Below are 10690 nucleotides of genomic sequence, written 5' to 3'. Positions count from 1 at the left end.
GGTTTCGGTTTTGGGTGCGCGCGTTTTGACGCCAGCTGGTACACGCCACGCCGGCTCCACTGATCGGTGCGACATTTTTTTTTTGCGTCTACTGCTGAATTACGAGCGGCCTTGGCGCAGAATCATTTTGTTTAGTAAAAATGATTGCGAACGATATGTACAAGCCTCCACCGAATATGTGGCACGAGCAATTTCATAAAATAAACGCAAGACATCATCTGAAATGATGAAATGTTTATTTTGCTCTATATAAATGCTCGTTCTGGGCTTTTTGTGCATTCATCCAAAGTTGTGGCACCAGGTAAGCAGCAGTCGTTAACGTACGAAGCTCCACCAGATGCCATCAGCTGAAAAAAAGTAAATTACAAGCATGTCTCATTTTGGTATGTTGACCTAACTGCTAGGACTGCGTGTAGAGGCGAAACGTGTTTAACTGGTGAATGGGCGGCATTACAGATAAATTTACTTTTACATACATTTAGAAGCAAATCAATGCCATAGAATATGAAGAAAACATCTGATTTTCAAGCATCCCTACCTTCCGGGGATTTACTTCCTTCACTTCAAGAGCACATATACAAGGATGACTGCGCGTTTCCAGAACAACTTGGCCTCGGTCGACGCGATGGTACGCCAAATACACAGAGGTAGCCATGACACTGGTGCTGAGCCAGACTATGTTACACGCTCGCAGAATGCCTTCTAGTCCCACTCAAGACAAATTAGTGGGTGAAAAGCCTTTTTTCAGTCGCTCAGAAGACAGATCATATAGTTCTTGATTTTTGAGCTCCTCGGCGTTATCTTTTACGCGTCCTGCCGGCACAAGCAACACACTCCCGTGTTATCACACTTGGCAAACGCTCGTCACGTATTCTACAAGCGCGAGCATCGAAAGAAGGTGCACGTATGTTGTTGCAGGGCCATAAAAAGCGTCACAAGCTTGTCCCACTAAAATTCAGCACGCGCCGAACTAACTGTCACCACGGCCGGCTTGCTTTTTTGCTAAGTGCTTCACAACACTAGGCGCGGCGAGCATGCCTCGAAAGTAGTTCAAAAGGTTACGAAATCAAATACAATGATTTTGTGGGTCAGAGAATGCGTTACGAACTTGTACCGGTAAAGGCCGATCCACACGACGGACCAAGTCTGCGGGCCGATCGGTCACGTGATGCGACGTCACGGCCCACCGCGGTCCGGTCCGGCGCAGAGCACGTCCACACGGCAGAGCAGACCAACCAGCTACACTCTCGGCCAGAGTTTTATCATTGTTATCATTCCGGCTCGAGTCCCACACAGCCGGGAACTGCTCAACGAGGGATACAAAATAAAAAACCTCCTCGTTACTCCAAAAGGACACGGTGTTTGAAAATTATATCTGCTGCACGTACGTGTAGACGGAACGGCGAACATGAAACGACTGGCTTGACTGGCTTTTGCTGAGCCGAAAACTAGATTGGATTTGGCTGAAGCCACTCTGTTGCCGGACAACATTCGTTGGCTAAGCCAAAATCGCTGCGGTTTGCATGCGGTCCGCCGCCAAAACGGAAGCGGGAAAAGCGTCGGCGATTTGTTGGACCGCGAGGGCCACGGTCTTGCGCGGGCCAACGGCGGTACGCACGAACTGGTGACGTCCTATCACGTGATGCGCGGACCGCGGTCCAAAAGAGCAATTTGGTCCGTCGTGTGAATCGGCCTTAAGATTCAGCACACACGAAACTGCGGCACACGGCCGAGCTTGTTTTCGCTAACTGCGGCACAAATCCGGGCGCGGCGCGCGTGCCTGAGAAGTATCCCAAAAAGTAGCGTAATACAGTAATGTTGGGTGTCAGGGAAAGCGTCATGAACTTGTCCCAGTAAGATTCGGTACGCGCGAATCCCTCATAACGGTCGACCTGCATTTCACTAACTGCGTCACGTAGCCGGGTGTGGCAAGCGTGCCCCAAAACTACCGAAGTTAAGTAACGATAATGTTGGGGCTCACAGAAAGCCTCGCAAACATTTCCCAGTACGAGTCATTAACTCAAGTTACCTGCGCCAAAAAGACCGAGCTGTTCTTCGCTAACTGCGTCACTAGTCTCGGTCTTGTGCCGTAAGCCTAAATTTGCTACGTCGCCGACTGTCAAACAAGATTTCTCACACTGCCGTAGTCCAATCGAGCAGTGGCGCCATGTCGAAATGCAGAAGGAACGCATGAAAACGGCGGGAACCCAACTAACGGGCTACGCTTGTCGGGCTTCACATGCTTCGCGAACTGCACAGGCGCAGCCGGCCTCGCTCGCTTCGGGGGCACGTCTGGCGCATGGCGCATGATATGACGCATCTGGCGTGCCGCTAGCTTGTTGCTAGGTGACGCAAGAAAAACAGGTCGCGAAGTATAAGTTCATTCTATCTATTATATTCTATCTACGCGGATGACATTACTACATGGAGTGTCGGTGGTAGTGATGGAGAGCTTGAGGCTAGGCTGCAGAATGTGGTAACGCTTACGGAAGAGTATCTGGGTCTCATGGGGCTCAAGTGCTCCACTAAAAAGTCGGAGTTGTTGATCTTCAAATCTCAGAAGCTAGGTCGTAGGCCGAAGGGTTGGGTACCGGAAGTTGAGCCTTGAATTAGAATTCATGCTAGGGAAGGGTCGGTGATACCCAACGTTGAAGCAATCAGGGTCCTGGGTTTTGTACTTAAAGCGAACGGATCGAACATTAGAACCATTCAGCGTATTGCCAAGAAGACGGAGGAGGCCATAAGACTTATAAGAAGAATCTCTAATACGCATAGGGGTTTAGGAGAAGAAGGTGCGATGTGCATAGTTCACGCATTTATTATGTGTCATTTCTCTTATGTGGCATCTATGCTAAATTGGAATATAAGGGAGAAAAATAAATTGGAAGCATTAATCAGAAAAGCCGTTAAGGCTGCGCTTGGTCTGCCTATGACTACGTCAAACGACATGTCGTTACGACTGGGTTTGCATAATACTTTACATGAAATTGCCGAGGTTCAGCGTAGTGCACAGAGGGATCGGTTGCTAGGTACAGCAGCGGGTAGGTACATTTTCGAGTCAGTTGAAGAATCGGTGGCTGTGTCGCACGATAGGGCTCCCCTACACGAGTTGAACGTAAACTTTAGAGCCAATATCATGGTTCGTCCGTTTCCGCGGAATCTGCACCCCGTGCACTATGTAGGGAGGCGGGTCGCGAGAGTTTGGGCTTTGTTGCGAGAGGCAAATTATCAGGAGGAGGAGTCTGCGTCTGTTGACGCCGCATGGTTTAATGGTAAAAATGGTTATTCGCTGGTGGTGGCAGATGGCAAAGGGAGCGTTAGAAATGCCGCTTCCATTTATACCAAAGATCTGGGGGTTGCCGAACAGGTGGCTATTGCTCTAGCACTAATTGATTCAAGAAGAGTTTTCGTGTTTAGTGACCCGCGATCTGCGATTAAAGCTTTCTTGAGAGGACTTGTTGCGGAACCGGCTAACAGACTGCTGCAGGGTAAGGATATCACTTCGCATACAGTTAGTTGCTTGGTTCCCGGCGCACATGGGGACAGTGGAGGGAGCCCAGCGTAACTTCAACGAGGTGGCGCACAGGGAGGCATGAGGAGTAGTGTGCCGTGTACTCCCTGATGGGGCTGGATCTCCCACTCCTGAGTACAGGGACCAACTGTTAACCTACAACATCACCAAGCACTATTACTTACGGCGCAGGGCATTCCCGCTGCCACATCCTAAATTAAATAGGCCGCAGGCGGTTACATTAGGGCTTCTGCAGACACGAACGTACCCTAACCCGGTCATCATGAATAAAATTATTCTGGACTGCGGGGTTTCAGTATATTGTAGTAAGTATGGGGGTTTGCTCGATTTAGAACACATGCTTTGGCGCTGCTTGGCGTTGGCCGCTGATGGTTCTCGAGGTGAACAATGGTGGCAGCGGATGCTGCACAGTGAAGTGCTGGCGGACCAACTCGGGGCTGTGCAGAGGGCCCGTGTGACGGCAGAGGGGCTCGGCCTCTCTGCACCGACGTGGGAGCGGCCCGCATCAGTACCAGACTGATCCCTCAGGACCTAAATAATGTTCTTCATTGCATACCATATAAGTTCATTTATACGCAAAACTTTTTAGTTTTAGCTGGAAAGCATAAAAATAAATGCAACGTTGGCTGTGTGTTCATTTCACGTTCCTTTTTTCTTTTTCCGATGCTCGCATCAACTAACGGATGGGATTAACACTAGGCGTGACGTGTTTCCTGTTCCCCGTTTTCGCCGAGTGTCCCCTTTCGTTGAATTTCCTTCTCTATGCCCAGACCGGAATCCAGCGTCGGAAATCGCTTCGGCAAAAAGAATTTCGAACCACGCATACCCAACCACACAGGTCTTCCATATGGCGCAAGGAAGTTACTGAACTAATGGAATCTCTCAAGGGAAAACACGTAGAAAAATCGTAAATATGACTTACCCACAACCTACAGACTTGATAGCGTCGGATTGTAATTTGAATATACGGGAAACATAATTCTGCTACGCGGAAACTCAAACACAAGCCCCTTTTAATGCAACAGCGTCTTCCAGCTGCCTGCCGTTTGAGGTCTGTCTTAGTAGGATCGGAGTGGCCCCCTCGGTTCCTTGCACACTATAAAAAAAAAAGAACCACAAAGCTCGTCTTCGTGCATAGCGTTCGCCACCAGCCTTTCCCGGTGAACATTTCCCTAAGGTGCAGTTGCCGGGAAGCGTGAGAAGCCGTCATGCATCTTTGAATGCTATTGCGTTCCACTTTTGAAGACGAAGCTTAAGCGTCCTCTAATTATTTTTCTAGTAATACAAGACATGTGTCTCACTGAATGTTAAGTGAGACTTTGCAGTGTGACCTAATGAAAATAAGGACGGTTGTCGTAGCGACTTACGCCTCGTAAAAGGAAGAATAGTGTAGTATAGATACAGTGAGCTGTATTTTCGACTACACATTTTTCCTTCGTCTTCCAGACCTTGTACCCGTCATTCTTGCAGAATGTTACAGGCAAATGTGGCCCTTCGTAATTTAAACGCATCATTAGAATGCGCAGTGGAAGTACCTCGTTCTGTGTATCTGTGTACTTTGCTCACGGCATCTAGGGACTCTCGGGTACTGAGTGTTTAAATTATTAGTACCCCATTGCTTAAGTGATATTCGATTGGTTCAAGTACCTGGACCTACAAGCGTATTTCTAATTCAAAACTACAGATGCTTTGGTGAAGGGCTGCGACAATTCAAGTTCTCCCTTCATCAGATTTAAATATAGCTGCAAGATTTTGGAAGCAAATTAAGTGGCGAAATTGCTCTGTGCAGTCTAGAACGAGTTTTCGTGTTGTAACCAGGTATTCAGCCTCTGGAAATATAATCTATGCCAAACATGAAGGCGAAGTAGCCACCAGTAGGTTACGTAGTCTGATATAACCTGAAATATTTATTTAGGCAGGACTGACACTCTGACCAATTTGTATTTTTTTATGAAGAAGATGGCAACATACAATTTCTGAAAAATTTCTTGTCGACGATTGGTTTATACACCCTAAAGGATCTGACAATCGAATTTGAAGGACCTAGTTTTTCATGGCGCGACGCAAAGCTCACCCTCGGTCGTATTTACACTTGCAGCGCTTAGATCCAACCGCTAAGCAGCCTCTAAAAAAGAAATGATCCCTCCGCCAGCAACGCTGATGTGAGGGCGATGCCTATGTAGCCCGCCTCGCAAATTATGAAAGCCGCCCATCGTTCTGCTGTCACAGGAGTGAGTACTACTATGGTATACCCACCTACATTTGGCCCTTTTCAACCACGCTTGAAAAGAAAAAGCTGGTACAATGAGGTTGCGTTATTGTGCAAAGATGCATTATCGCTAGCAACTAGCTTACTCTTGTGGACCGTCACGAAACATTCAGCTTCGACCGTTCTTACGCTATCGGTGTAGTCCGCCATTCATTGTACGTGTTTATATGGTGCGCATATATTCAAGTGTGCGCCCATTCACTTGTTGACACGTTGGCGATAGAGTGGGCGTAACATTCCATGCCAGTTTGGGTAGATGTGTGTAGATAGTGTGCGTGAAACGTACTATGACAGGAAGCGGCGCTACTCCCCTTGCGATTGTTTAACGAGCGGTACTCACTCTTGCTCTTGCTCGTTCGGGGCTGAAGCACATCCTTTGACGGTTAGCGATAGGAGGCTGGCGGAGGAGCAAATCTCTGTATTGTCGAAGAAAGCCGTATATCTCGAAGTGCCGGAAACACGTACGGACAGTTGCAGCGGTAGTCCGCGTACTAGGCCACAGAGATTCATTCCATTCCTTAATATGTCAGTCAGAACTTTCGCAGCCAACTTTTGCACACGTCTTCCATCCACATGATTCAATCCAGTATGATCGTAGCGCAGTGCGTTAGCGAAAACTTCGTTTCATTTTCGACAGCTCATCGCACAGAACTGAATACATCAAGGAGCCCAATAGAGGCTGAAGTAGAATTAAGGACTTACGTTAGGAACAAGATCAGAACCAACCTTCTCCCCAGAAACATGCATCCAGAATATAATGTCGAAAGGAGAAAGGCAAGAGCTAAATCACTCTTGCAGCCAATAGAGCAGCAGAACCAACTGGCAGCTATAGTTGATGCTGTCTGGCTGAAAGGTAAAGAAGCATATACGGCCATTGTCTCAAATTATCAAGGGAAGGTGCAAGACGCTATGACTATTTTTACCAAGGACCGGTGGCAGAACAAGCGGCAATTGCTCTAGCCATGAGGAGTAATAAGTAGGCCTGCATTTAAAATTCGAAATCCGCTTTCAAGTGTTTTGATAAAGGCTACGTAGGACTGAAATGATTGTAATGACATCAGTGAAATCAGACATATGCTGGCGGCGAGTCCCGCGACTCTCCCCAAGCTCGATGGAGAATGGATACAGTGGTAGGAAAGGATTCAATGCCCATCGTTTCAGGACCAACCAAGGGTCGTCCAGAGGACCCATGATGTCGCTGAAAGGCTTGGCCTGACAGTGCCAACGTGGAAGCGCCTGCCTTGGCTTAAGAAGTCGAGCCTCAGGACCTCATTACAATAAACGTTTTGACACACACACGCACACAGAAGCAAGGTGGAAGCGGCGATGGTTTTGTATTCGTGCGCTGTCGCTGAGGGGACGTGCTACGCGCCGCCGAAAGCGTCAACACGTTTCTTTAGGACAAACTGCTCCGCGAAAAGGGTCAATAGCACTGACGCAGTGCTTACAGCGCAAAATTAAATAGGAAAAACTTAGCCTTCGATTTCCTGCGATAATAACCCACCCTTAACTGTTAAATAAACGCATATAAGGAGAAACATCGGCCAGTGTAAAGTAACCGTATCGCTTAACTTGTATTTTATTTATTTACCATACTGGAAGTCCTTAAAGGCTGCAGGCTGGGAAACATACAAACAAACCACTACTTACGCAAAATGCAATTCAAAGTTGCGTTCGAAAGATGTTGATTTTGCATCAGCCAAGAATTCCAAAACGTGGAATTTCCAATCAGCTATTGTTCGTACAAGAAAAGAGCATACTGACATGTCAATCCGTGAATTGTGAGGAATAGTAGGTAGACAATTTAGTATGAGGATAGTTGGTGCTAGGAGAGCTTTATTCCGCGTTGACGCAAATATGACGGACAATTCAGTATAAATTTACCGTTGAAGCAGTGAAAAAGGAGATTTAAATTGTCTATTTTTCTCCGCGCAGAAAGCGACTGTATGACAGCTTTTGCCAGCAGCTTTGCCACCGACTGAGTTTGTCGGGAGGCAGAGTGTAGATTAAACCTTCATGCTAATATTCGGACTCTTCCGTGCTGTTTTCCTCTTAGTTCATACTTCGCACACCAAGCTTGTACATATTATCTAAGGCTGGACGTACGCTATATTGTTAAGCGCCAAGTTTAATAGAAGGCGTGTCAACAGACAGTTACGGAAAAAGCGAGCTAGCTTCTGGGCCGCCCCGCAGATGTTTTCTACATAATCGTGTGGTCCGTTTGAATAAAGCCGTAGACATTTGGAACTCGGGAAGAGAACTGCTCAGAGCTTTTGCTTGTCTTTAATGGACCCGCGTCGCAAAACATCCTATGCCGGAGTCAGACGTCGCTTGAGGAAAAATCATTCTGAGAAACCACGCTGGCGCTCCGCATGGCGCAGAGGCGTTATTGAAACAATTGAATTCTTCACAGTAAAATATGCCAGCAAAATCATAAAGTACAACCTACAGAGAACCTACAAACATGATAGCGTCGGGGTTTAATTTGAGTACACTAAAAAAATATCATTCTGTTTCGCGGAAACTCCAACACAAACCCCTTTTCAGAGCGGCGCGACCCGCTCGGCTTCTTGCAACATCACCATCACGCTCGCCGCCGCACATCCGCAAGAAAGCTGCGGTTGCCGGGAAGCGTGACAAGCAGTCGGGAATTTTTGAATTATATCGCGTTCCAAACACACACACACACACACACACACACACACACACACACACACACACACAAAAGAAGCCAAGCTGAAGCGTCCTCCATTTTGTTGTGGTTGAAGCATCCGCAGCTATATCGGGAGTGTATCGGGAGGACAGTGCACAAGCGAGGCATTCACTGATAAAATGTCTATGCCTCTCGTCAAAGAACAAAAAGCGCAAAAGTGCCGCAGGAACTTTGACAGCTGCAGATAAGTGCTTGCGTCTCTTGGCAGCCATACCGTTCCTGCCCAGTGGCGCAATTGGTTAGCGCACGGTACTTATACGACAGTGCTCGTGAGCTATGCCGGGGTTGTGAGTTCGAGCCTCACCTGGGGAAAGTTATTTTTTTATTTTACAGCTAGTTCCCCCAGGATGGTGTTCATGTGTAGACACAAAACTATCATCATCATCATCATGGCGCCAGCGTCGTCTCCTTACACAGCTGGTTCATTGGCGCTAACACGCTCATCCCACTGCACCCGTGTTCATTGTGGTCATGAATTAAAAAGCACAAAGACGTAACCAATTTTAAAGCGATGCTGTTAAGCTGTTCCCCCAGGATTGTGTCCGTGTCGAGACAGGGCCGATCCCGAAGATAGTGCAATACCGGGCCGACCCGCGGCGGAGATGCACTTCGCCATTACGGGGCCCAGATACGCGACTTCGCTAGTCGCCCTTCCTCACAGAGTGGACGGGAACTGAGTTTTTCTCATGCGAATATTAGATTACACTCAACACCTATGACCATTTTCGTTTCTCTAGAGCAAACTGCTCCGTGAAAAGGGTCAACGGTGTTGAGTGTAAGCTAATATCGTCATTCGCCTGTCGCTAGGCAACGGAAGTAAGCCGAAAAGTTTAATTTAATTTATACGCAGACATTTTTACTTTTATCGGGAAAGAATAAAGAAAGAAAACAATTTCTGCTAATCTCCTTTCACATTCTTTTTTTTAATGCTCGCAGCTGCAAACGGGCGGCGTAAATACTATAGCGTGACGTATTTCCTGTTGCCACTTTTCGCCAAGTGGCCCCTCTTGTCATATTTATTTCTCTATGGTGCAACTCGGTTCGTGACAAGTGCATCACTTCGTGAAGGGACGAGCCAACGCAGGATTAAATGTTGCTCGCGATCAGTCACTTACCTGAAAAAATAAAATATAATTTACTCAACGTAAGCTCGCCATGCCCCGCAGGGGCGTCTGCGTCAGCAGGCGTTTGGTGTGTTGCGACACCACGTACCCGAGCACACGAGGGTTGGATCCTCCCGCGTGTAGCCGTGCGCGGCTTAGCCGTGTCCGGGGAAAGGGGGATCCTGGGGGTTGAGCGGATGCCGGGTGTTCGGACCTTTAAGGCCCCCCGGCGGAGGCAACACACCTCTTTGTCCTCTGCTTCACGTAGACGGCAACCCCAGGCTGACCCACCCGGGGGAAATCGGTAGTTGCCTTTTCCTGTCTCTCTCTCCCTCCAGGCTTCGTCTTTCTCTCACTTTCCATCTTTCCTGTCTTCTCCTAGCTTCCGCTCACTTCTAATTTTCCAGGCAGCAAGGGTTAACCTTGTGTGAATAAGCAACCTAGGTTATCTCATATTTGGTTATAGTGATAACGTACAGCTGGCGTTTGCAGGACCTGTTCTTGCAGTCCCTGTAGCGTCCCCTTGTAGGACTCCACGGTGGGTGGCTGGCGTTATTGCCGAAAATTCAATCCCTTTATGGCAACCTCTTTCCCTCCACTTCCTGATCGCCCTCACAAAAGAGGGCGCACCGATGAAATTTTCCAGTTCCTTGGACGTCAAAGACCAAACTTTCCACGTTACCATTGTTGCGCTCACGCGCATGCGTCTGCCTACACCAAGTGCCGAAGCTCGGCGAGCCTTTCTGTGAGATAAGGTGCTGTCGCGCATGGTTCTGCTCGTGAGGAGGGTTGTGTTTCCCTCTCCCTTTGTGAAGGCGAGGCTGGTTAAAAGGCCAGCACAGCCACGCCGGAGTGGCTTGTTGTATCAACCGGCAGCAGCTATGCCGAAATAAAGTAACGTCGTTCTTCGTTCGGCGTAGTGTTCCTGTCCCGGCTCGGAGCCCTGCTCGGCCAAAACGTAACAGCTGGTGGCTGCGGTGAGATGGCGGATTCCCGGAGGTTCTGCGGCAGCAGGCGGTGAGGCTTTCGGTCTTGTACTCTGGTACGCCGAGCGTTATAATTTCTTGGCATAA

The 10690-nt window shown here is 48.2% G+C and overlaps 1 non-coding gene across 1 annotated transcript; it reads left to right on the top strand.

The window, feature by feature from the left end:
- Window positions 1-8734: 8734 nt before the first annotated feature.
- TRNAI-UAU (transfer RNA isoleucine (anticodon UAU)) lies at window positions 8735-8826 on the top strand. The gene is given in 2 exon segments: window positions 8735-8772; window positions 8791-8826. It is a non-coding gene; the product is annotated as a tRNA-Ile (tRNA).
- The last annotated feature ends 1864 nt before the right edge of the window (window positions 8827-10690 follow it).

The sequence above is a fragment of the Dermacentor albipictus genome, chromosome 10, assembly GCF_038994185.2.
Source record: "Dermacentor albipictus isolate Rhodes 1998 colony chromosome 10, USDA_Dalb.pri_finalv2, whole genome shotgun sequence".
Taxonomy (NCBI): Eukaryota; Metazoa; Arthropoda; class Arachnida; order Ixodida; family Ixodidae; genus Dermacentor; species Dermacentor albipictus.
This window is presented reverse-complemented; position numbering and strand designations above follow the sequence as displayed.